Source organism: Dermochelys coriacea, chromosome 4 (genome assembly GCF_009764565.3).
Source record: "Dermochelys coriacea isolate rDerCor1 chromosome 4, rDerCor1.pri.v4, whole genome shotgun sequence".
Taxonomy (NCBI): Eukaryota; Metazoa; Chordata; order Testudines; family Dermochelyidae; genus Dermochelys; species Dermochelys coriacea.
In genome coordinates, this window is record NC_050071.1 from 101020859 (window position 1) to 101048762 (window position 27904).

The 27904-nt window shown below is 42.2% G+C and overlaps 1 long non-coding RNA gene across 2 annotated transcripts in view; it reads left to right on the top strand.

Annotated features, from left to right (window-relative positions):
* LOC119854902 overlaps positions 1-27904 on the top strand; it is a 45319-nt gene that overhangs the window by 12978 nt on the left and 4437 nt on the right. The window contains exon 4 of one of the 2 annotated variants that reach the window (XR_005292675.2): positions 15540-16871. The exons of the other annotated variant lie outside the window; for it this stretch is intronic. This is a non-coding gene — a long non-coding RNA (uncharacterized LOC119854902). Of the gene's footprint in view, positions 1-15539; positions 16872-27904 lie in introns of those variants that run through there. 2 annotated transcript variants of the gene reach the window in all.

Consider the following 27904-nt stretch of genomic DNA (forward strand, 5'->3'; position numbering starts at 1 on the left):
GGATAAAAACTGTATAATAGGTGCAAAACCCTTTGTTTCAGGATTTAAGACAATCACTAACAAATAGGGATTAGGACGAAACTTCTGAAACAAGCAGATTATTCTATTACCAAGCTTCTTGTACCTTTTTCTGAAGCATTTTATATTGACCACTGGTAAATACCAAAGGAGATGGAAGATGATCCCATGGTTAGAGCACTCGCGTGGGACTTGAGAGAGACCTATGCTTAATTCCTTAATTGGCCACACACTACCTGTGTGACCTCGAGCAAATCACTTAGTCTGTGTCTCATTTCATCATCTGTAAAATGCGGACAGTGTTTCTTTATCTCCCAGGAGTGTTGGGAGAGTAAATAGTTCAAAGACTAGGACATGTTCAGATATTGTGGGTAATAGGGGCCATTTGTGCTGGAGGGTGGCGCGGGGGTGGGGGGTGGGAAGAGTTACCTACCTTTAATTGTTATTCTTTGAGATGGGATGCAGATGTGTATTCCATATGGGTGTGCGTGTGCACTGGAGCCTGAGAACTTTGCCTTGCAGTACCTGTAGCGGTGGTGCTCATGCCCTGCGGCCATAGCCCCTCGGCTGTATAAACATGGCGCCACCTCAATTCCCTCAGTTCCTTTATACCAAATGTCAGAAGTACAGACTCCAATGCAGAGGGTGGGTCGTGGACTATATCTTCACCACATCTCGAAGAACAGTTACAGATAGGTAGCTGTTTCTTCTTCTTCAAATAGCTGCAGCAGTGTATTTCATGTGGGTAACTTGCAAGCAGTACTCTATTTAACGAAGGACTTTGGGATTGTCTTCCCAAAGTTTGTCTCTGATCTGGATGCAGCTGTCATGGCATAGTGGTTTGCAAAAAGGACCAAATGGCTGCCCTGCAAATGTTCAATATAGGAATGTCATTTAGAAATGCCACTGATGTCACCTCAGCTCTTGTGGAATGAGCTCATAGCCCTTGAGGAGGTGGGCTACTTTGTATACTGTCATGCATGAAAGTATCCACCTAGAGACTGTCTGTGAACCTTCATTCAGTCCACATATAAAGCAAACAGCCGAGATGAGGAACGGAAAGGTTTAGTTCTATCCAGATAAAAAGCTAGACATCGCCAGACATCCAATGTGCAAAGACACTGCTCCTCTAGGGTCGAATGTGGCTTAGGGAAGAACAGTGGTAGATATATAACTTGGTTCAAGTGAAACTTGGAAATCCCCTTAGATAAAAATGTAGGGAGTGGCCACAGAATTACTTTGTCTCTGGAAAATTATGTGTAAGGAGGCTCTGCCATCAAAGCCTGCAACTCACACACTCTCCTTGCATATGTTATCACCACAAGGAAGGCAATTTTCTGACACAGAGGTGAGAAAGAAGTTGCCAGCGGCTTGAATTGAGGTTCCCTACAAGCTGCTAAAACAGTTTTAAGGTCCCAAAAAAGAACCAGCTCTTTAACTGGCAGGTGGAGACAAGGGACTCCTTTCAGGAACCTCAATTCCATGGAGTTTGAAAACACTGACTTCCCATGGATGGGTGGATGAAATGTTGAAATTGCCAGGAGTTGACTCTCAATGAACTAAGCAGAACTAAGAAGACTGAAGGCAACAGGTACTCCAAGATGTTCTGGATACAAGCCAGCATTGGTTGAACTCCTCAGGCTAACATATACTAAGAACTGCTTCACCTTGACTGAATAAGCTTCCCTGGTAGAGGGCTTCCTACTGTTATGCAAGTACTGCTTCTAAACATCATTCCTCCTTCTCATCTAACCATGCAACATCCATGCTCTGAGATGCAGGGAGCTGAGCGCTGGAAGCAAACCTGAACATAATGCTGTTTTTTTTTTCTTTTGAATGGCCATACTGGGTCAGACCTAAGGTCCATTTAGCACAGTATCCTGTCTTCCGACAGTGGCCAATGCCAGGTGCTTCAGAGGGAATGAACAGAACAGGTAACTGTTGCCCAAGTGATCCTGTTGCCCATTCCCAGCTTCTGGCAAACAGAAGATATGGACACTATATCCCTGCCTATCCTGGCTAATAGCCATTGATGGACCTATCCTCCTTGAATTTATTGAGTTCTTTTTTGAACCCTGTTATAGTCTTGGCCTTCACAACCTCCTCTGGCAAAGAGTTCCACAGGTTGACTGTGCTTTATGTGAAGAAATACTTTCTTTTGTTTGTTTTAAAGCTACTGCCTATTAATTTCATTTGGAAACCACTGGAGTTCTTTTATGATGTGAAGGAGTACATAACACTTCCTTATTTACTTTGTCCACACCCCAGTTGTCTCTTTTCCAAGCTGAAAAGTCCCAATCTTATTAATTTCTCTTTATATGGAAGCTGTTCCATACCCCAAATCATTTTTGTTGCCCTTTTCTATACCTTTTCCAATTCCAGTGTATCTTTCTTTTTTTTAGATGGGGTGACCAGATCTGCATGCAGTATTCAAGTTGTGGGAGTAACATGGATTTATATAGAAGCAATATGATATTTTCTGTTTTAATATCTATCCTTTTTTAATGATTCCCAATGTTCTGTTAGATTGTAGAGGAAGGAATATGGGAGGCTGAACTGATAATGTGAGGAGGTCAGAGAACTGACATTGCCTCAGCCATGCTGGAGCAACAAGAATGAACTTAACACAATCCAATTTCATCTTGAAAATGACCTGTGGGATGATTGGAATTGGAGGAAAGAGTACAGCAGTGGCAATTCCCAGCTCAGGTGAAAAGCATTGTTCAAGGAACCCAGACTGAGACCCCCTTGGGAGCAAGACAGCTGGCATTTCTTGTTGTCTCTTATGGTGAACAGGTAGATTGTTGGGATGCCCCAAACTGAAAAGATGAGCCACAAGATGCTGAGCTTCAGAAACTACTCATGAACGAGAGAGAAATTCCTGCTGAGGTGATCTACCGGATGATTGTGGATCCCAGATAAGTGATCGGCCATGAGGATAATGTTCTCCCCAATGCAAAATTGCCAGAGCCTGATTGCCTTCTAACAAAACACATTAGAGCGTGCTCCCTCCTAGCCTGTTCACATAATACATTGGTATTGTCGGTGCGTATAAGAACCATTGAGTCCCTGATGTGACCTTGAAAGGTCTGACAGGCATTATAAGTGGCATGAAACTCCAGGACATTGATATGCTGAGAAGGCCTTGAACTTTCAGTGAGTCCAGATGCGCTCCCAAACCTATTAAGGAGGTAGCGGAGACAATAGTCCTACTTTGTGAAGGCTGAATGAAAGGAACATCTTGGCATACATTGCCCTGAACCATCCACCACCGCCCAGAGTCAGTGGTGGAAGTCAAACTAGCATGTCCATGGAATAGCGATTCAGATGCTAGTCTGACTTCAGCCACACCTGAAGAGGACACATATTGAACTACCTGCATGCATGTGGCCATATGGCCTAGCAACCTAGCTGAAACTACAGCTCTAGGCATAGATGGTAGAAATGCTCAGTTGGTAGAAATGCTCTTGAACTTGTAGAGACTATCATTTCTTTGAGTTGGAACCAATATTGACTTCCCATTGTTTAGGATAAGACCTAACAATTGGGTAGATGTAGTGTGAAGTGAACATGAACCCGGTCTTCCTCTCTGGACTTGCCCCTCAGTAACCAATCATCCAGGTATGGGAAGATATGAACTCCCTTCTTCCTGAGGTGTGCTGTTATCCCAGTCATACATATGGTAAAAAACAGAGGACTGGAAGACAGACTCAAAGGCAGCATAGTGTACTGGTAGTGCCAACAAGCCACGGCAAAGCTGAGGAAACCTCTTGTGCCTCAGGAAGATTGCTATGCGGAAATAAGTGTCCTGCAGATCCAGGGCAGCAAACCAGTCGTTGTGATTCAAGGAGTGGAAGACAGTTGCTGTTGTGACCATACAGAATATCATGTATCTGATGTATTCGTTGAGCTCTTGGAGGTTGAGGATAGGTCTTATACCTATACCAGAAAATATTAGAGTAGAGTATCATCCCTGTCCCCAGTTATGCAAGGGACCCCCTCTGCAGCCCCCAAAGCCAGTAGAGACTGAACCTGCTCAAGGAGCCATGCCTCATGAGAGAGGTGCCTGAAGAGGGACAGGGTAAGGGGTTGGGGAGGAGGGATGAAGAGGAACTATATGGCATAACTCGATCTGATGGTGCTTAGGTGTCAGTTGTAATCAAGTCCCAAACACCGTAAAAGCGGGCCAGCCTCTCCCTGAATGAGGGGGATGGAGAAGGGGAGGTTAGCACTGGATTGCTGTCCTAGACACATGAATCAAAGTGGGTGCTTGGTAGGTGACAGAGACGGGTGGAGGTGGCTTGTTAAACCCAGAGGAACTTTTCTAGGGTCTGTTGCTCTTTCTGGAGTAGTCCTGCTACTGCTACTGCATAGGATGGGAGGATTGTCTGGAAAAACCCTGTGAATGGTATTGCTGTTGTGGCTGCTGACTGCTGTAATGGTGTCTCTGTATGGCTGGAGTATATACCCCCAAAGCCAGCAAAGTAGTTTGGGTGTCTTTAAAAAATGCAAGGTTTCATTCGTTTTTTCTGAAGACAAAATCCACCCAGAAAATAGTAAGTCTTCAATGGTCTGCTGCACATCGGGCACAATATCTGAATTCTGCAGCCAGGAGGCCCTCCTCATACTCATAGCCACCATCTCCAGAGGTGACTGCGACGAGGTCTTGGCCACCATACAGTCTTTCATAATGAATGCCATAAACTCCTCCTTGAGGGTTCTGGCAACTTGTCCACGGATTTAGACATGGGAATATTTAGAGAGAAATGCCTGCTGGTTCTTGATGCACATTTGCAGGGAAAAGGAGGGTTAATTCTTCCTCCCCATTAAGTCCATCCACTTGGACTCTATCCTTTTGGGTGTGGATTTATACCTACCATGCTGAGTCCTGTCATTTTCTGCAGTTACCACCAGAGAGTTAGGGTCCTGGTGGGAGGAGAAACCCTCAAACCCTGGCATGGGAATAAAGTACAGTTTCTCTGAATGCCTTACCATAGGGGGCAGTGAAGATGGAGTATTCCAGAGGGCATTTGTAGACTCCAAGCATGCCACGTTTATCAGGAAGGCTATTCTCCCTGGAGCTGATGGTTAGAGAATATCCAGAAGCTGTGTGTATTCTCCTGCAAAATTCCACCAGGATGCACAAGGTAGAGTTCACATGCCTCAGGAGGTCCTGATATTCCTTAAAGTCCTTGGGCACTGAGGAAAAGGAGATTCTGGCATGGTAGAGTCATCGAGGGAGGATGAGGAGACGGTTTGTTTTGCCAACAATGGAGCCTGTTCTTGTACCTGAGGATCGAGTCAGAAGAGCTTTGTAAATTCCAGGGAATGGACTCAGCAGTCACTTGCAACTGAGATGGCGCAGGAGTCACCATCAGAACAGGTGATCTTGCTCTGGATCAAATGAAGGAGCGGGATCTTATGGACCTAGGAATACCCCAGGGATTCCAAGGAGGCCAATGGGCACACAAATAAGGCATTGGTGGGCAGTAGGCACCGTATCAAGAGCCCCTATCCTGACTGCAGGACAGATGCTGATCTTGGTACCAATAGTGTTCTTAAGGCAATCTCTGGCTCCTATTAACAAGGGAGATGACCCTGACCTGCATCTTGGGGAATCCCAGAGGTTCTGTGTTGACAATGGGGGAGCCAGCCCCAATGGGGCAAACAACCTATAAGACTTATCTGAAGCCCAATAAAGAGGCTGCATCAGTGCTGAAGAGGAGTGGGGAGTCAGCATTGGTGGTACCAAATAGAACATACTCCCACCCAGTTCAGGGAGCAGCTTGAGCAGCAAGTGGTACTGAAGTAGGTGACAGGATCTGCCTCCAAGATAATGAAGGACAATGTGCTGAAGGATGCCCCAACATCGAGGGGGCCTTTGGTGGTGGGCCTGGCCTTGACTAGATAGTCTGCAACCCAGATGGTGTAAACTGCAATGGCAATGGACGTGGTGGCTCTGCGACATGGCCAAAAGTGTCAGTGGCAGAAGAGAGGATGAGCCAGTAGAAGCCATAACATTGGAGAAATTCTGAACTAATGAAGAATCCTGAATGGAGAGGTAAAGCAAGTCTGATGCCACCAGGTACCAGACTCAACAGATGTCCCATGGCTGCAACTGGAATTGATGGCATGGGTCCTCACTGTTCACGGTGTGGTACCGGGAATGGTTGGATGGACCTGCTCCATCCTGTGTGCTGGAGGGAGTACGATGCCGCTCAGCACTCCTCCTAGAAGAGGAGATGATGATCAGATGAAGGCCACAGTGATGAAGCAGGCCTCATGGCTTGTTCTAGAAGGTGCTGCTTCAACCACAAGTCTCTCATCACCCGAGTCCGCTTTTTGAACGACTTACAGATGGAGCAGCTCTCTTTACTGTGTCCCTCACCGAGACACAACAACCACCATGTGGGAGGGGGTGGTGCTGCTGTCTATCATATCCCACACATGATAGAGAATGCTTGAACCCTGGTGAAGACATCACACAGGGCAGCCAACTACTCTCATGACACTAACTAACACTTAAACTAAACCTAAAGTTCTACTATTACTACTGTATATACAAGAAACATTTTCTAAGAAACCTGAGAATGAAAGTGTGAGGCAAAGACACCATACAGAGCTCTGACTCTAGCCATTGGTGGTGAGAAGGAACTGAGAGGGTCAGGGTGCCATCCTTGTACATCCAAGGTGTGAGTGCCATCCCTATGGGCAATATTAGGCAAAGTTCTCTGGCTCTAGTGCACGATGTGCACAAACACCCACGTGGAATATCGTGCTACATTTTCCACAGAAATTTTTGAAATTTGGCCGCAAAACTGGAAACTGAAAGATTTAATTGGACAACTGAAAAACCAAAGATTTCGGCCATAACCCAAAAGTTTTTGTTTTGAAATTTCAGGTTTTGGCCAAAATATTTTGACAGACAGACAGACAGAAAGAAGACACTTTTTGAAAAAAACAAAACAAAACTTGTGTAGTCAAAACCCAATTTTTAGTCAAAAAATAGTTTTGATGGGAAAGTTTCAACCAGTCCTAGGAGTCATACAGCTACCATAGATGGACTACAAGTAAGATCCAATCTTCACCAGGTGGTTCTAGCTCTGGGCCTACTGGGCTGATTATTCCCCTATTCTCTAGAGGCCTTGCATTATTTATAAGATCCTAAGCACATGCTGAAAATATAGCCACATTTTTTTAAAAAGCTTTCATACGGTGTGTCTTTTCTTAGCATTACTTTGTTACAGCAGTTTAATTGATGAGGGTCTCAATAAAGGCCCAGTTTTGGTGTTGCAGCTTAATTACAAAGTATTTGTCTTTTTCTTTGTCTATCTAGACATACTGATATTTATTCTTCTTATAGAGGCTGTTTGACAGACATTTCCTCACTTTTATTTCCTTTCTTAAGTGACTACGGAATCTGCTTCTCAGAGGGAGGCTCCCCTAGGCTGGCTTTGCTCTTATTTTTAAATAAATATTGATTTCTGCATGATGTGCTGGGCTTGGTATGATAAAGCCATGTTTGCCAGACACATAAATGTTGTTTATTCTGCTTGGTGTTTAAATACTACATATCATGTAGTTCTATTTTAATAAGTTATTAAACTAAAAAGCGAGAGTATAAAACAACACAATATTTTGGCAATTATTTTACTTTCTGACTCTGAACCTTTATGTAGATCATGCTAAACATGATTTTAATAGTTAAATTACCCTACACTGAAAAGGGACAGACTTACAATGTGAGCTGCAAATCCTTCTTAGCCACTTGCTTAACTCTATGTACTACAGCTTGGTGCATGCTGATGTCACTCCAAAAAGTACATATAAATAAGCACTGCATTCATTTATGCCTAGATTGAGCCTCTAGGCTCAGGTCTGAGCATGGAGAGGCATTTAGCCACTGCCCTAGGCGGGGCTACGGGAAGGAGTTGTTTCTCATACAGTCACAATTTCCTCCCTGTTCTCCTTTTACTCTGGGTCCCAAAAAGGGTGCAGCTTACTCCCTTTGCACACAGACAGCTCTTTTACAGCTAAAGCTCTGCTCCCTCCTCACTCACTTGAGCTAGGTTTCAGAGTAGTAGCCATCTTAGTCTGTATTCGCAAAAAGAAAAGGAGTACTTGTGGCACCTTAGAAACTAACATTTATTTGAGCATAAGCTTTCGTGCATCCGATGAAGTGAGCTGTAGCTCACGAAAGCTTATGCTCAAATAAATTTGTTAGTCTCTAAGGTGCCACAAGTACTCCTTTTCTTTTCACTTGAGCTAGAACGCTCGGATTGCATTACTCGGGATTTGAAGCCACTGTGAACAGCCCTAACGTGGCCATGTATGTGTTGGAAGGAGCCTCATTCTCCCATGTGTGACCATGTTGAGGCTTGTCAGCCTTTAACCCTTTTTTAATAACCACTGCATTCATGTATTCTATCCCTATAGGTCTGATTCTCTATTGCCATACAACTTGCATAGTCGTTAACACCAGTGTAAAGTGGGTGTGAAATGCTATCACTCTGAACTGCTAGCATTTTACACTCATTTTGCACAGCTGTGACTGCACAAGGTTCAGGGCAGGGGAGAATCAATGAGGTCCTTAGGTCAGTTTTGTCCTAATTGCACAGGTATAACTTCTTGTATCTGGTGCCTGATTCTTCTTGAGACCTCTGAGCACTATCTCAGTACAAATAAACAATACTAGTAACAGGATCTTTCTTCTAAAGAAAACAATTTTCTGATGCAATTTTTCCCGCATCCTCCTTCCTCTTCTTTAACACAATATAGAACACAACTTGCAAACTCCCCCTGGCTCCAGCACATTACAATTTAAATGGAAATCAGGACATCCTACCAATGACACACCTTTTAGTGATTGTTCAACAGTAGTTTTCACTAGTTTCCCTCCTCTGCCTCTCTGAGCTCCCTACCTGTACAAACCTTGAATGCTGAGAGAGCTGGTGAAGTGGTAAGAGTCAGCCTCCGAACTGATAGCAATATGCAGCTTTTACACCCTTTGACCTTTGGCTCCACTTTCTGCCATGATGCGAAAGTTTCAGTTTTGCTAAGCAACAAGCAACGTTTGAAAACTGCATCTCTTTCCTGGCTAGGGCAGGCACCACAACATTCTTAAAACACGTTCTTTGATCCCACTATGGTATATTATTATTATTGTATTTATTTTAAAAGCTCCACTTCATATTCCTCTGCTTGGTGAGTCCCTGGCACTTAAGAAGGGTGGAGAACAATGTTTCCATAAGCCCAGGAGAGAGAAAGGAAAAGATCTTTCCCTTTGCTTCTGGCAGAGGAGGGGGAGTTCACCCTTCTGTGCTTTAACCCCTGGTGGAGCAGAAAATGAGTCATGCAAGCATGGGAGGAGGTGTAGATAATTCAGAGAAGATGGGTTGAAAATTTGAGTGCCCCTTGCAAGCACTGCCCACACTGCATATAATCAGTTATACAAATAACATACAACCTATTATGGGTTGGTGACAGTGAGCATGCATTAATTATTAATGCTGATAATGTCTACTGTTTAACTCTATAGCCAGTATCTATTTATCCTATATATATAACTTAAATATGTTGCTTGGTTTAAAAATAACTTGGGCAAAATCAGAGATCCCGCTCATTTAAAACTGTGGAATTTTCAGTAGTTCTCAGCCCCTCTGAAATACATAGGGATCCACATGTGCAATCAGCTTTCAAATCTAGATTAGTGCAATCTGAATTTGTTGCTGGACACAACAGTGAATTACTTGAAAAATAGTAAGTATTCACCCTTTTCTTATGGGCTGGATATATATTGTCATGGAGAGCGGCCTGCTCCAGTTACTATACAGCGTTAGTTCCCTTACACGCTAAATACCAAACAAAAATCAGTGACTTTCTCTAGGGAAGGTAAAAAGACCATGCTAAGCCTCTGTAATCTATACTTCTAAAATGTGCTATGAAACCTTTATGCTATGGCAGGCCCTTTATGGGTATCTGGGCTTGGACCTTATTACATTTCTCCCATTACAACATATTCGTAGATTCACATATTATTGCTACTGCCCTGTCCTTCTTCATGATTTCTATGCTACCTAGAACAGAGTAGATCTACCCAGGGTCCTAACAATTCCTTCTGCTACATTTAGAAGTGGTTCTTTGAGGTAACTCTGGCAAGTCGTATGTAAAAGTATAATTAGGCAGGCCAAGAAAGACTTTGAAGAGTAACTAGCCAAAGATACAACAGCTAAAAACATTTTTTTAAGTGCATCAGAAGCAGGAAGCCTGCCAAACAACTGGGGCCACTGGACAATCAAAGTGCTAAAGGAGCATTCAAAGAAGACGAGGTTGTTGCAGAGAAGCTAAATACATTCTTTGCATCAGTATTCACTGCAGAGGATGTGGGAGTGGGGAATCCCCACACCTGAACCATTCTTTTTAGGTGACAAAGCTGAACAACTGTCCCAGATTGAGATGTCAATAGAGGAAGTTTAGGAACAAATCAATAAATTAAACAATAATAAGTAGCGCTGTCGATTAATCACAGTTAACTCATGTGGTTAATTAAAAAAATTTAATCGCGGTTAAAAAAATTAATCGCGATTATTTGCAATTTTGATCACACTCTTAAACAATATAATACCAATTGAAATATATTAAATATTTTGGATGTTTTTCTACATTTTCATATATATTGTATTCTGTTTTGTAATTGAAATCAAACTATATTATTTTTATTGCAAATATTTGCACTGTAAAAATGATAAAAGAAATAGTATTTTTCAATTCACCTCCTACAAATACTGTAGTGCAATCTATTTGTCGTGAAAGTGCAACTTACAAATGCAGATTTTTTTTGTTACATAACTTTTTTTGGCAAAAACAAAACAATGTAAAACTTCAGAGCCTACAAGTCCACTCAGTCCTACTTCTTGTTCAGCCAATTGCTAAGAGAAACAACTTTGTTTACATTTATGGGAGATAATGCTGCCCTCTTCTTATTTACAATGTCACCTGAGAGTGAGAACAGGTATTTGCATGGCACTTTTGTAGCTGGCATTGCAAGGTATTTACGTGCCAGATATGCTAAACATTTGTATGCCCCTTCATGCTTCGGCTACCATTCCAGAGGATATGCTTCCATGCTGATGACGGTCATTAAAAAAATAATGTGTTAATTAAATTTGTGACTGAACTCCTTGGGTGAGAATTGGATGTCCCTTGCTCTGTTTTACTCACATTCTGCCATATAATTCATGTTATTGCAGTCTTGGATGTTGACCCAGCACATGTTGTTCATTTTAAGAACACTCACTGCAGATCTGACAAAACACAAAGAAGATACCAATGTGAGATTTCTAAAGATAGCTACACCATTAGACCCAAGGTTTAAGAATCTGAAATGCCTTCCAAAATCTCAGAGGGACAAGGTGTGGGATATGCTTTCAAAAGTCTTAGAAGAGCAACACTCCAATGCAGACACTACAGAACCCAAACCACCAAAAAAGAAAATCAACCTTCTCTTGGTGGCATGTGACTCAGATAATGAAAATGAACATGTGTCGGTCCGCACTGCTTTGGATTGTTATTGAGCAGAACCCCTCATCACCATGGACACATGTCCCCTGAAATGGTGGTTGAAGCATGAGGGACATAAGAATCTTTAGTGCATCTGGCACGTAAATATCTTGCAACGCTGACTACAATCTATTAGAATTCTCTGACAGTGTCAAAAAAGGTGTGGACAAAGGTGATCTAGTTGATACAGTGTACCTGGATTTTTAGAAAGCCTTTGACAAAGTCCCTCACCAAAGGCTCTTAAGCAAACTAAGCAGTCATGGGATAGAGGGAAAGTCCTCTGAGGGATCAATAATTGGTTAAAATATAGGAAAGAAAGAATAGGAATAAATGGTTCGTTTTCACAATGAAGAAAGCTAAATAGCAGGGTCTCCCAAGGATCTGTACTTGGACCTGTGCTGTTCAACACTTTCAGAAATGATCTGGAAAAGGGGGTGAACAGAGAGGGGGCAAAATTTGCAGACAATACAAAATTACTCAAGATAGTTAAGTCCAAAACATGGGGCAGAGACATTTGATTTACAAACTCAAATGGACTATGGGATTGGACTGGATTTAACAAAATGTGCTCCAAATGTCTCCATCATAGACAGCCAACAGTAATTATTGTTTTACCTTCATTGGTCTCCTACCAGCCTTTATAAGATTGTGATAAAGGATACTGATATCTTCTGGTGCTTTTGGGCTCTGTGAGGCCTGCTGCTACATATGTTGTGGGAAAGTTCTATGACTGGTTTTTGGAAGGTGTATTCCAGGATTCTCTCTCCCTCCAAGTGATAGTCCTTCTCGTCACAGCTGTTCATATTGGGTGCACAGTTTCTAGATTTCATGGACTACCTCCATGGATACTGGCTTCTACTTATTCCATAACACAGAGAAAAAAAAACAACTAGTGCTACAGAAATGGAAGTTCTCAAGATCCCCATGAGTAGAGGACTGGACTTGTGAACATTGTAATTTGGCAGCCCTGGAAATGGCAGCAAACAAAAGACATAACAGAGTTGAGTTCTTTGGAAATGGTCTTTTCCGTTTAACATGTACAATCAATGATCTCTTGCTATATACCTCTCTCATAATACCACCTACATGTTCTTCATTCACCTTTTTCCTGTCTTTTCCTCTTTCCCCTCTGAAGAATTTCCCCCCTTCTTTCTGGGGATCTGCATCACCTGATTGGATTGATGGTAATTATATAGTTAACTAGCATCCAATAACAAAAATGTTCAATCAAAGTGAAAGGGCTTCCTGACCCGAAAAAACAAATTCTTCCCCAGTACCTGCTCTTCAGTCTTATTTAATCCCCTCTCTTGCAACATTTACAAAGATATTAAACAGTTGTTAGAACTCAACCAACCAAAAATGCTTTCCTGAAGAAACTCTGCACCCTGAAAACAAGCTCATATCCAATACCAATAATAAACGAACATACTGTCTCGTGGAAACTGTGTAAAACTCATGCAATATAAAGTGGCTGTTCTAAATAAAATGAAGAATGAAAACAATATACTATGGCTAAGAAAATACACTAAATATAGAGGTGGACAAACATTTTGTTGTGGTCAATGTTTTACTGACCAAGGGGAAAAAAACCTACTCTTCCTGTTGTTAGGGTACGGCACATTATTCTCTGAAAAGCCACAAGCTTTGTGCCTGCAACTGTAGATAACACCTTTCTCCCGGCAAAGACGTTAAAAGCACTGTCTATCTGCCTGCTTCCCACGAGAACCAGCGAAAGAACGTCCCAACACAGCACCCATTCAACCCCGTATACCTGAAGATAGTCCACACTGTAGCATAAATTGCTCATGTGTCTCTAGGTAAACTCTAGCATGATAAAAATTTAGTGGGTTTTTTCAACCAAATGCTAATAGTAACTTGTTTTTTAATAAAAGGAGTACTTGTGGCACCTTAGAAACAGTGAGCCCACTGTATTTTCCACCAAATGCAGCCGATGAAGTGAGCTGTAGCTCACGAAAGCTTATGCTCAAATAAATTTGTTAGTCTCTAAGGTGCCACAAGTACTCCTTTTCTTTTTGCGAATACAGACTAACACGGCTGCTACACTGAAACTTGTTTTTTAATATGGATTCAAAGCTTATTGTATTTTGTCACACAACTTTTAGGAAAAGTAAGAGCATAGAATAGTGTAGAGAAAAAACATAACTAAGGCAACTATAGTAGCACATCCCAATAATAAAGCCTCAAATAAGGTCACAGCTACCTCAGTTGTATTACAGAAATAACAGACAATGAAAAAAGAACCAGACACAAGAAACTTTACTACATTGTCCCAGGTAGCTGCTGTAGAAACCAAGGGGAAACCTTTAATTTAAGTACAATGTTTAGTGATATGTGGAGACAACAGCAGTACTTTAACCACAGTATCAAGTCCAAAAAGAAAAGGAGTACTTGTGGCACTTTAGAGACTAACAAATGTGCTCTGACATGTCCCATGGAAAGAAACAAGGTGCCACAAGTACTCATTTTCTTTTTGTGAATACAGACTAACACAGCTGCTAAAAGTATCAAGTCCAGTCACCCAGAATCCAAAAAAGACAAAATTGCAAAAGAAAATGACTTTTTGCTGTCTGGAATCCGTATGTCTTGCAGAATGGGGGAAGGGGAGGAAGGGAGTTGCAGTTTTTACATTGTCCTTTCATTGCTCAAAATACTGATACACCCCAATATCCTTCTGCAGAGACGGATCCCTTACAGCTGCTTGGTTTTAGCACCTTGTAGTAATAGTTGAACATTTTCTCAAAAGGCACCCAGGCGTTTCCCCCCTATAATTTTATTGACATGATTTCCTGTTCACTGCCTTTTAAAAAACTCCACAGCCCTAGTGTGGTTGATTTTAATCTTCATCTCAGTGTTTTTTTTCTGATTCAACATCAAGGAAGTATTTTTCCCTAATTTGATTCATTTAGTTTCTGTCAACTTCCTAAATTCATATTTCATGTACCCAAGGTCTCATTCTTGATTTTGTTGTTGAAGGTGCATGAGAGCTATTTGATCATCACAAACTCATTTCTTGCTGTACTTTTGGTTGTCCGTTATAGATCTGGGCATTTCCTTGCACATTCTTAAATGATTTCATTGTCTGTTCCTCTTCACAGTCCTCCTCACTCAATCAGTTAATTGACAATCATAATTCTATCCTTGTTCCAATTACTGACACTTGCACCACCTTTCAAATTTTGCATGTCATGCTCTTTTTGTGTATTCCGGACCTTCAGGACATGAAGATTAGAGGTCATGAGCTGGGAAATCCCTGCAGGGCTTCTCAACTTTATATGCATTTCCATGAAAAAACAGACCACAAACTTGCTTATGAATTTTCTAAAACTAGACAGTTCTAATTACTACTACGCAGACTTAATGTCAGAATCAAGTAGTGGGTAACCTCAAAGTTCATAAGTTTGATCTTAACAGATATCCCAAAAGTAATCACTTTTTCACGTTTCATGATTTAACATATAGGAACATTAATGGAAATGCATTAATACATGCTTACTACCACTTGTTAGCTGTGGGCCACATTCTGCTCTCAATTACTCTGGATTTACAGCAGTATAATTGAGAGCAGAATTTGGCTGTATATCTTTAGCTGTAGAAATGTTTATGAATTGTATCAACTAACTGCTCCTTACAATCAGGCTATGTCTACACTACAAAGTTAAGTCAACTTAAGTTAGGTCGTCAATCATCCACTGCTGTAATTAAACTGCTCTGGTATGTCCACACAACACTCCTTGTGACAGCAGAGCGCGTCCACTGTTGGTGCTCTTGTATTGACAGAGAGCAGTGTACTGAGGGTAGCTATCCCACTGTTCAACGCTGCTGGGTGTTCTGGGAAGGGTTCACAGTACCTCATGGGGATGGGTTCACTGTCCCATGATGCAGTTTTCTCCATTCCATCATTCCATGGGCTTCTGACTATATTGCTTACCACTTTTCAACAGCTCCTGTAAACTGTGCACCTGCCAGCTCTGTCTCAAAATATGGATCCTACACTGCATCTCCAGTATTGTGATGAGCATTATAAACACAATGTGGCTGATCCTGTAGTGTTTCACAGCTGCAAATCTGATAATAACTCCATAGTGTGTGCTCTGACATGTCCCGTGGAAAGAAACAATTCAAGATTGCTTTTGGCCTTCACAGAGCAGCTGAACATGGTGGACGGTTGGTTCTGGTTGCAGGAAACAAGCACTGAGTGGTGGGATAGCATTGTTATGCAGGTATGGGATGACAACCAGTGACTGCAAAACTTTCAGATGTGCAAAGCCACCTTCCAGGAACTATGTGCGGTGCTGTTCCTACCCTCCAGTGCAAGGACACCAAAAATGACAGCTGCCCTAATAGTGGTTGTAGTGATGCAAGTGTGTAGGGCCATTAATCGCCTCCTGCTATGAAGGACTAAGACTCTGGGTAATGTGAGGGAAATAGTGGATGGCTTTGTGGCAATGTGGTTCCCTAACTGTGGTGAGGTGATAGATGGCATGCAAGCATATTCCAATTTTAGCCCAAGACCATCTTGTGACAGAGTACATCAGCAGAAATGGCTACTTCTCTACAGTATTGCAAGAACTGTGGTGGATCATCGATGTCATTTCACTGACATCTATGCGCGGTGGTCAGGGAAGGTGCATGATGCATGCATCTTCAGGAACACTGGCCTGTACAGAAAGCTGCAATCAGGGACTTTCTTTCCAGACCAGAAGATTCCAGTCAGGGTTGTGGAGATGCCAATAGTGATCCTTGAAGACCCATCCTACCCCTTACCCCCATGGCTCATGAAGCCTTACAGTGGAAACCTTGACTGCAGCAAGGAATACTTCAGCAACAGGCTCAATAGGTGCAGAATGACTGTCGAATGTGCCTTTGGCTGCTTAAAGGGTTGCTGGCACTGCCTTTTTGGCAGGTGAGACCTCAGTGAGAAAAATATTCCTGGGGTCATAGCAGCCTGCTGTGCTCTGAATAACATTTGTGAAGCTAAGGGAGAGAAGTTTTCACAGGGGTGGAGCGTTGAGGTGAATTGGGTGGCTGCTGATTTTGAACAGCCAGATACCAGGGCTATTAGAGGGGCTTAACTGGGGGCTATTTGAATCAGGGAGGTTTTGAAGGAGCATTTTGACAATGAGCCCCAGTAACATGTCTGTCTGTAAAACATTAAGCCAGGCATTGTTTTCTTGCATCGTAATATGAACCTTGTAACGAATGATTGCGGTGTGTGTTAAATTTACAATGCAAATGCACCAATTGCCAGTGTGTATGAATTCAGCAGCAACCACCATTCGTAGAAGACAAATAAATATTCCTTATCTTTCTATAAGTACATTTTTATTCAACAGCAATACAAACATTTCTGTTTTCTGCAAGGGATATGAAAATGAAAAGCACATTTTCACATGAGGCTCTCACAGTTGTGTATACGTCCAGCTGTCATTGTGTTGCATGTCTCTTGGGGTGGAATGCATGGGGTACTGAGATAGCCCGGGAACATGCAAGGAATGTGTGTGAGGAATGTAGGGAGGGCATGGAAGGCTGTTCTCTATGGGCTGTAGGGGGTGGCAAGCATGGATGTGTTCCATCTGCAGTTCAGTCAGGGACCTCAGCATGTCTGCTTGGTCCTGCAGCAGTTGTATCATCTGCTCCTGGCCCTGTTTCCTCTCCTGGCTATCCATACACAGTTCCTCACTGATAGCCTCTCTCTATGCTCTCTGCTCACAATTCGAAGCATCAGAGGATTGCAGCACCTCATGGAATATGTCTTCCTTATGCCGCTTATTTCATCTCCTTATCTGATGGAGCCACTCAGCCGGAGTGCTGGGATTGGCTAGACCCCTCCGGAGTTAAGAAGAAGTCCTGGCTCATCATGCAACTGGATGTCCCTGTCACCTGTCCCTTATCATCATCCACTTCCACTTCTTTGACCACCATGTCGTCCTTGGGGTGCACTGTGCTAGCCACTGTCTCCAGATCCCCCTCCACCCCCAATATCTATGAGGCTCTTGGTGGTGGAGGTGGGTTCAGTTTCTCAGGTGTTATTGAGGGGATTGGTTAAATATTTTGGGTTGTGGCTCTAACCACTCTTAATGTCTACTTCCTGTGGGGGTAAAATTGTGCTCCCACTTTTGTGGCTATGAAGAATCCCCTCCCAGTGGATGTGGTAGCAGTTCCCTACAGAGTAGGGCAAAGGATCATATTTCAGTATGTTTTTGCTTCTGAATTCTGATAAGCTCATGGATGCTTAGTCTAACTGCAGACAGTCATTTAAGTGATATCTGTGCTCTTCACTGTTCTGCATTCCAGGTGTCTGCGGTTACCTCATTAACTATTTTAGAGGCATTTAGGGGACATTCGATGCCTGTCTATGGTATAGTCAACATTCCCATCAATCAGACTAGGCCCAGGACTTAGAGACACCCAGTAGGTAGCACAGCCTGTGTTTAGTCAGCCTGGGAGCTACAGAGCCAGGGAAAATTACAAGGTCTTTCTGCATCCAGTGACCTTAATAATGAATTTCCTTAATATTCATTATTCATAAAATGTCCTGTCTCTGCCCTCCCTCGAGGGACACTACAATGGCCATCCTTTCTCCACTTTCCCTTGACTTTTCATATCTGATGTGTTTTCAGGGCACTCTCTTCCAGCAACACAAACAGATGTGGCACATAAATGAAAGGTGACCTTTATACACATGGAAAGAGTTCTCATGAATTGCAGGAAGTAATAGACTATATGGGAAAAGCACCTTCTGCTCTTTTTTATGTACAGCACTTCCCAAGAAGAATTCCATGACCATAATACAGACCCTTAAGTACCAACCAAAAGTAGACTCCTGAGTATCCAGTCTTACAAAGACCTCTGCTTTTGTCCTTTATACAAAAGGCTGCAGTCTATTAAATTCTTCCGCTCAGTTTGAAATGAAGACTATATTAAATAGTCTTCATTGTGTATTTCTATGGATAGAGAATGCTTTGGGGAGCTATTGGAATGTCTAGTGGACTAATCTACCATTTTATTAAATAGCATTACAGTAAGTGCCTATTTAAATAGGGTTTGAAGTGGGGTATGATTAATAGAATAGTATCAAGCATCATTTTCCACATCCATATTCACAGTAGTCCCAATTTATTACACTATTCATTAGCAATCTGCACTAGAGCAGTGGTTCTCAAACTAGGACTGCCGCTTGTTCAGGTAAAGCCCCTGGCAGGCCAGGCTGGTTTGTTTACCTGCTGCATCTGCAGGTGTGGCCGATTGCGGCTCCCACTGGCTGCTGTTTGCCACTCCAGGCCAATGGGGACTGCGGGAAGCGGCGTGGGCCGAGGGATGTGCTGGCCGCCCTTCCTGCAGCCCCCATTGGCCTGGAGCGGTGAACCGCAGCCAGTGGGAGCTGCAATCGGCTGAACCTGCGGACATGGCAGGTAAACAAACTGGATCCGACCCACTAGGGGCTTTCCCTGAACAAGCGGTGGCCCTAGTTTGAGAACCACTGCACTAGAGGTTCCATGGCTTTTTTACAGTTGCCATGAAATGCCCCACAGACCTGCCCCCTTTCCTCACAATCACCCACTTCCACATCACAAAATCCCTAATCTCTAAAGTACAATCCTAATCTCCTTTATTCACCCACTCTCACACTTCCCACAATCCAAACTCTGGGCCCCTTCCCCTATGACTGCTTGTCCGTCAGACACTTTCTTTCATTTACTCACAGTTGTGCTATTTTCTCCTGTCCCCCGAGTATTGTTGCCTTTTAGTCTGACTAAGCCACACCCAATCTCACTGGCCAAACCACACCCCTTATGCCAAATTGCACCTTTTCCTTCCGTATAAACCTCTTCCTTCCCTACAGAGGAACTCTCCTCATCCCAGCCAGTCAGGAAGTGGCCCTGTCCCTTGGATACTGGTTAAGTGTGCTCCTTCTCTTTCTTCTGCTCTCCCAGCAGCCAAAGAGGATATAAGAGAACCCTAATCCTTCCATAATCACAGGTTTCAGAGTAGCAGCCGTGTTAGTCTGTATTCGCAAAAAGAAAAGGAGTACTTGTGGCACCTTAGAGACTAACAAATTTATTAGAGCATAAGCTTTCGTGAGCTACAGCTCACTTCATCGGATGCATTTGGTGGAAAAAACAGAGGAGAGATTTATATACACACACACAGAGAACATGAAACAATGGGTTTATCATACACACTGTAAGGAGAGTGATCACTTAAGATAAGCCATCACCAACAGCAGGGGGGGGAAGGAGGAAAACCTTTCATGGTGACAAGCAGGTAGGCTAATTCCAGCAGTTAACAAGAATATCAGAGGAACAGTGGGGGGTGGGGTGGGAGGGAGAAATACCATGGGGAAATAGTTTTACTTTGTGTAATGACTCATCCATTCCCAGTCTCTATTCAAGCCTAAGTTAATTGTATCCAGTTTGCAAATTAATTCCAATTCAGCAGTCTCTCGTTGGAGTCTGTTTTTGAAGCTTTTTTGTTGAAGTATAGCCACTCTTAGGTCTGTGATCGAGTGACCAGAGAGATTGAAGTGTTCTCCAACTGGTTTTTGAATGTTATAATTCTTGACGTCTGATTTGTGTCCATTCATTCTTTTACGTAGAGACTGTCCAGTTTGGCCAATGTACATGGCAGAGGGGCATTGCTGGCACATGATGGCATATATCACATTGGTAGATGCGCAGGTGAACGAGCCTCTGATAGTGTGGCTGATGTGATTAGGCCCTGAATTGGAATTAATTTGCAAACTGGATACAATTAACTTAGGCTTGAATAGAGACTGGGAATGGATGAGTCATTACACAAAGTAAAACTATTTCCCCATGGTATTTCTCCCTCCCACCCCACCCCCCACTGTTCCTCTGATATTCTTGTTAACTGCTGGAATTAGCCTACCTGTTTGTCACCATGAAAGGTTTTCCTCCTTCCCCCCCCTGCTGTTGGTGATGGCTTATCTTAAGTGATCACTGTCCTTACAGTGTGTATGATAAACCCATTGTTTCATGTTCTCTGTGTGTGTGTATATAAATCTCTCCTCTGTTTTTTCCACCAAATGCATCCGATGAAGTGAGCTGTAGCTCACGAAAGCTTATGCTCTAATAAATTTGTTAGTCTCTAAGGTGCCACAAGTACTCCTTTTCTTTAAGTGTAAGGTTATACATTTAGGGATTAATAACAAGAATTTTAGTTATAAGTTGGGGACACATCACTTAGAAGTAACGGAAGAGGAGAAGGACCTTGGAGTATTGGTTGATCATAGGATGACTATGAGCTGCCAATGATATGGCTGTGAAAAAAGCTAATGCGGTTTTGGGATGCATCAGGAGAGGCATTTCCAGTAGGGATAAGGAGGTTTTAGTACCATTATACAAGGCACTGGTGAGACCTCACCTGGAATACTGTGTGCAGTTCTGGTCTCCCATGTTTAAAAAGGATGAATTCAAACTGGAGCAGGTACAGAGAAGGGCTACTAGGATGATCCGAGGAATGGAAAACTTGTCTTATGAAAGGAGACTTAAGGAGCTTGGCTTGTTTAGCCTAACTAAAAGAAGGTTGAGGGGAGATATGATTGTTCTCTATAAGTATATCAGAGGGATAAATACAGGAGAGGGAGAGGAATTATTTCAGCTCAGCACCAATGTGGACACAAGAACAAATGGGTATACACTGGCCACCAGGAAGTTTAGACTTGAAATTAGATGAAGGTTTCTAACCATTAGAGGAGTGAAGTTTTGGAATAGCCTTCCAAGGGAAGCAGTGGGGGCAAAAGATCTATCTGGCTTTAAGATTCTACTTGATAAGTTTATGGAGGAGATGGTATGATGGGATAATGTGATTTTGGTAATTAATTGATCTTTAAATATTCAGGGTAAATAGGCCTAATCCCCTGAGATGGGATATTAGATGGATGGGATCTGAGTTTCCCAGGAAAGAATTTTCTGTAGTATCTGGCTGGTGAATCTTGCCCATATGCTCAGGGTTTAACTGATCGCCATATTTGGGGTCAGGAAGGAATTTTCCTCCAGGGCAGATTGGAGAGGCCCTGGAGGTTTTTCGCCTTCCTCTGTAGCATGGGGCATGGGTGACTTGAGGGAGGCTTCTCTGCTCCTTGAAGGCTTTAAACCATGATTTGAGGACTTCAATAGCTCAGACATAGGTGAGGTTTTTCGTAGGAGTGGGTGGGTCAGATTATGTGGCCTGCGTTGTGCAGGAGATCGGACTAGATGATCAGAATGGTCCCTTCTGACCTTAGTATCTATGAATCTATGAGAATAAGCTTCACCGTGTGGGTCATTCACAGACTGTTCACTTTGATTTTTTCTTATTCGTTATTTCAGATGTGTGATTGGTCATCTAAGTCACAGGGTGTCTGCTCCCTGATTGGACAGCTGATCCTCTTTAAAGAGAAGAATAACCAAAAGTGAATAATGAATAACAATACTCCAGTATGAATTTTAGGACAAACATCTACATGACTAAACCAGCAGATATTCAAATACAGGAAACAGGAAATAATATGATTCCCCAAATAACTGTGGAACAAACTCAGCATAAGTTATACATGAAAATATCACAGAGTGAATTTTTTATATGACCAGCTGTAGTTGTGGCAGCCCTACCTCATCCCTAGGGCCCTACCAAATTCACAGTCCATTTTGGTCAATTTCACGGTCATCGGATTTTAAAAATCATAAATTTCATTATTTCAGCTATTTAACTCTGAAATTTCACGGTGTTGTAATTTTAGGGGTCCTGACCCATAAAAGAGTTGTGGGGGGTCCCAAGGTTATTGTAGGGGAGGTTGTGGAACTGCTACCCTTCTGTGCTGCTGGTGGTGGCAGCACTGCCTTCAGAACTGGGCATGGTATGGTATTGCTTCCGTTACTTCCGAGCTGCTGTCTGCAGAGCTGGGCCCTCAGTCAACAGGCGCCCCTCTCCGGCCGCCCAGCTCTGAAGGCAGCAGCACAGAAAAAAGGGTGGCATAGTATGGTATTGCCACCCTTACTTTTGCGCTGTTGCTGGCAGAGCAATTCCTGGCTACCAGCTGCTGTTATCCAGATGACCAGATCTGAGCGCAGTGCAGAAGCAAGGGTGGCGATACTGTGACACCCTCCGTCCCCCGCAAATTACTTTGTGACCCTCCTGAAACTTCTTTTTGGGTCAGGACCCCCAATTTGAGAAATGCTGGTCTCCCCTGTGAAATCTGTATAGAAAAGGGTAAAAGCACACAAAAGTGTGCTTTTAAGAGGGGGGGAGACCAGATTTCACTGTTTGTGATGCATTTTTCATGGCCATGAATTTGATAGGGTACTACTCATCCCATAGATGCTAGGGATTCAATAATTAATACCTCTCAGAAGGGATCACACCATCTTGCTGCTGTATGCGGCTTGTTTGATTTTTAATCCGCTCCTGAGCTACAGTCATCCTCTACCTCTCTTTCTCTCTGTCTCTGGCCCAGTGACTTTCCCACTGCAGATAAATACTTAAATGCTTATAGTATGAAAAGGGCTTGGCCACAAACAGAAAGGAGGGCTAATGTCACAAAGAATATTAGTCACTCACAGCAAAAAAGTTGACCAGCTCTGTCCATAACAACACACCTATGAGAAAAAAGGAAATAGTAGGGGATTCTTAAATCTGCTTTGCCTGTTGGGTTAGGCAATTGTTTTGTGCATTGCAGTGGAGCCAAAACTGGGCTGTAGATACCTAACAACTTTTGTGCATCGATGCTTTAGAGAATAAGCAAAGCATTGACCAGTGAGCTACCACAACCAGTTGTGTGGGATCTGTGTTTCAACACCACTAAACAGGATTGTTTAGAAAGACGTATCTGTACACAGTACCACTGCATAACAACCCACTTTCAGCCTTGTACTAAATGTTGTTTACTCTCTCTGTTTTCATCAGCTTTCTAGCTCTCTTCCTCAGCCTTGTTATGCCAAATTTTCAAAAGGGCTTTGAACTCAGTTTTTAATGTTATATGCACAACATCGAACTCCCAAGCTATTTTATGTGTGCACTTTTTCATGACCAAGTTATTGCATGCATAACAATTCTGATTTCTGTGTGCAAACTGTACTGTTAGTGATATAAACCTAGAGTAATGCAGTGGTGAATCAAGCCCTGTGGGGTGACAGCAACATAAAAGCAATGTGAGAAAATCAGAAGCAGGCACCTGAGTTATGAAAAATTCAGTGCAAAACTGTCTGCAGTTTTTGAACTGGTTAAGGTTTTTTTAGCTTGTATTAAGCAGGAGGTCAGACTAGATGATACCTAATGGTTGATTGTAGCCTTAAAATCCATGAATCGATGAAGTCCCTTTTAAAAAATGATCCATATTCCCTTGCTGTCCCTAAGCAATTCTGTTTTGGAAAAAAGTTATAGCAAAGGATGGAAAACTGAAAACACGTTAGTGTGATTTTTTTAAATCAATTTTTGCCCATATCATCATTATTTTATGAATGGCATATGGCAGGTTATGATTTCTTCTCCACCTATTTTGCAAACTTGCCAAAAAGCCATAAAATGTCTCAATTCAATAGAGAGACTGGTTTCTGGAGGATGAGAGGATTTGGCCTGAGGGCCAGCAGGGAGAGCATATCTGTATGTTTGTTCACACAGCATGCACTTACAGCATTAGAATACTGTACATTTCAATTTGTCATCCCTTCTTTCAGGTTTCCTCCCCTCAGCATGAAGGATAAGGTCTCCAGAGACTCCTTACTGGGGATATCAACTTATCTGAGAAAAAGCTGTTTTTGTTTTAATTACATATAAACACAGAGAGATATTTGCAGGTTTTGGAAAAAGATAACCTCTATGACTTTATTAAAATCTTTCAATAATCTTTGTTATGATAATGATGAGGTGTAAGGTTATTGCTGTTTCTTTTTTCCTTCATACAGTCAAGAAGTCATACAAAATAATGTGCAGGAATAATTAGCTCTGAGAGCAACTAAGGCTCCAGAAGGTGCCTGAACTGTATTAAAATCCTGATTTCTGTATTTATTTTGTAGTAAAATGTGTTGTTGTGTCTAAAGCAAGATGGCCATTTCCCAAAAGCAATATAGCACTGCTGGCTCAGTGCAATTCTTCCAGAGTAATTTCTTAAGAGGCACATTTGTTTATCTGAAAACCTGTGGCCTGAATCTGATCTCACCTACACCAGTTTTATATTGGCATATGTCCATTGACTTTACTGGAGTTGCATCTGATTTACACCAGTATAAGTGAGATCAGAACCACTTCCATGAGGAAGTACAGAAAGCTGTTCAAACCTTTTTAAATGAAGTCTAGTTTTATTATAAACCTGAAACTCGGTCCAGATTTAATAAAAGGCTTGCTATATTGCATGATTCCCATAGTTTCAGTTCAAAAGTCAGCGTCTTTTATGAGCTTCACTTTGACTTGTTAGGTTAATTTGAAATCTTAATTATATGACATGGAATTGCAGAATCCTGCAAGCTGAAAATAAAAAGTTCATCGAATCCGCTTTGAATCAGAGCAGCTGAGAGTCATACAGCTGTAACAATAAAAACATTTTTTTTCTGGGGAAAAAACGGAAAAAGAGAGAGAGAAAAAACAACATCCGCAAACCAAATTTTTTTCACTGCTCAACAAAAGCTTTTCAAACTCCAATTACTTTCTTGTTTCACCAATTGAATTGTGGCAACAATGTGAGCAGTGTAGCAAGGTCTTTGCATTGTTACAGTTAAGGGTTGTATGAACTAAAAAACTTCATAGATTCATAGATACTAAGGTCAGAAGGGACCATTCTGATCATCTAGTCCGACCTCCTGCACAGCGCAGGCCACAGAATCTCACCCTCCCACTCCTATGAAAAACCTCACCCATGTCTGAGCTATTGAAGTCCTTAAATCATGGTTCAAAGACTTCAAGGAGCAGAGAAGCCTCCCTCAAGTCAACCATGTCCCATGCTACAGAGGAAGGCGAAAAACCTCCAGGGCCTCTCCAATCTGCCCTGGAGGAAAATTCCTTCCCGACCCCAAATATGACGATCAGTTAAACCCTGAGCATATGGGCAAGATTCACCAGCCAGATACCCAGGAAAGAATTTTCTATAGTAACTCAGATCCCATCCATCTAATATCCCATCTCAGGGGATTAGGCCTATTTACCCTGAATATTTAAAGATCAATTACTTACCAAAATCCCATTATCCCATCATACCATCTCCTCCATAAACTTATCGAGTAGAATCTTAAAACCAGATAGATCTTTTGCCCCCACTGCTTCCCTTGGAAGGCTATTCCAAAACTTCACTCCTCTGATGGTTAAAAACCTTCGTCTGATTTCAAGTCTAAACTTCCTGGTGGCCAGTTTATACCCATTTGTTCTTGTGTCCACATTGGTGCTGAGCTTTAATAATTCCTCTCCCTCTCCTATATTTATCCCTCTGATATATTTATAGAGAGCAATCATATCTCCCCTCAACCTTCTTTTAGTTAGGCTAAACAAGCCAAGCTCCTTAAGTCTCCTTTCATAAGACAAGTTTTCCATTCCTCGGATCATCCTAGTAGCCCTTCTCTGTACCTGCTCCAGTTTGAATTCATCCTTTTTAAACATGGGAGACCAGAACTGCACACAGTATTCTAGGTGAGGTCTCACCAGTGCCTTGTATAACGGTACTAAAACCTCCTTATCCCTACTGGAAATGCCTCTCCTGATGCATCCTAAAACCGCATTAGCTTTTTTCACAGCCATATCACATTGGCAGCTCATAGTCATCCTATGATCAACCAATACTCCAAGGTCCTTCTCCTCTTCCGTTACTTCTAATTGACGCGTCCCCAACTTATAACTAAAATTCTTGTTATTAATCCCTAAATGCATAACCTTACACTTCTCACTATTAAATTTCATCCTATTACTATTACTCCAGTTTACAAGGTCATCCAGATCCTCCTGTATAATATCCCGATCCTTCTCCGAATTGGCAATACCTCCCAGCTTTGTATCATCTGCAAACTTTATTAGCACACTCCCACTTTTTGTGCCAAGGTCAGTAATAAAAAGATTAAATAAGATTGGTCCCAAAACCGATCCCTGAGGAACTCCACTGGTAACCTCCCTCCAACCTGACAGTTCGCCTTTCAGTAGGACCCGTTGCAGTCTCCCCTTTAACCAATTCCTTATCCACCTTTTGATGTTCATATTGATCCCCATCTTCTCCAATTTAACTAATAATTCCCCATGTGGCACGGTATCAAATGCCTTACTGAAATCTAGGTAAATTAGATCCACTGCATTTCCTTTATCTAAAAAGTCTGTTACTTTTTCGAAAAAGGAGATTAGATTGGTTTGGCACGATCTACCTTTTGTAAAACCATGTTGTATTTTGTCCCATTTACCATTGACTTCAATGTCCTTAACTAATTTCTCCTTCAAAATTTTTTCCAGGACCTTGCATACTACAGATGTCAAACTAACTGGCCTGTAGTTACCCGGATCACTTTTTTTTCCTTTCTTAAAAATAGGAACTATATTAGCAATTCTCCAATCATTCGGTACTATTCCTGAGTTTACAGATTCATTAAAAATTCTTGCTAATGGGCTTGCAATTTCAGGTGCCAATTCCTTTAATATTCTTGGATGAAGATTATCTGGGCCCCCCGATTTAGTCCCATTAAGCTGTTTCAGTTTCGCTTCTTTCACGGGAGCTTCCCTCACTCAGCATGTGCCTTGTTACTTGGCACTCCCCATCCACTGGATGCTCCCCTACACCTCTACATTAAGCTGAAGGGAGGCACTTGGAAGCAGAGAAGAGACAAAGGGAGTTCTTGTCTCTTCTGCGCAACCACAAAAGAATGGAACCCAGCAGGAGCAAAACTTCATCAGAGATCAGATCAGTAATGTCTGTAAGTATTGTCCATGACTTTTTGATTTGCTTGATTCCTTTAACTGCTAGTCTAGCAATATCCCTGATCCGTAAGGCTGAGTCTAACTGCAATTCCCAGTTACTTAATTATTTCAGAAGATTCTCCTTTCCATTGTTTTAATATTCATTAGACTTTGCACTGTCAAGCTGAGGTTCACCACTCCGCTTTGAAACAGAATAGTTCCTCCCTCTGTAATTCCTATTTATCTCTTCTGAAAGCTGTAAAATATACAGAAAAGTCTGCTCAGAATCAGATGTTGGGACAGATGTTGGCAGATAATCATTCTACAGAAGTGCCACAAGTACTCCTTTTCTTCTTTTAATCCATTTCTAATCATACATCCTGTACAGAACACTATTTTATATATTGGCTATTGACTCAGAAGCAAAGAGTGATGAAAAAGATGTTTA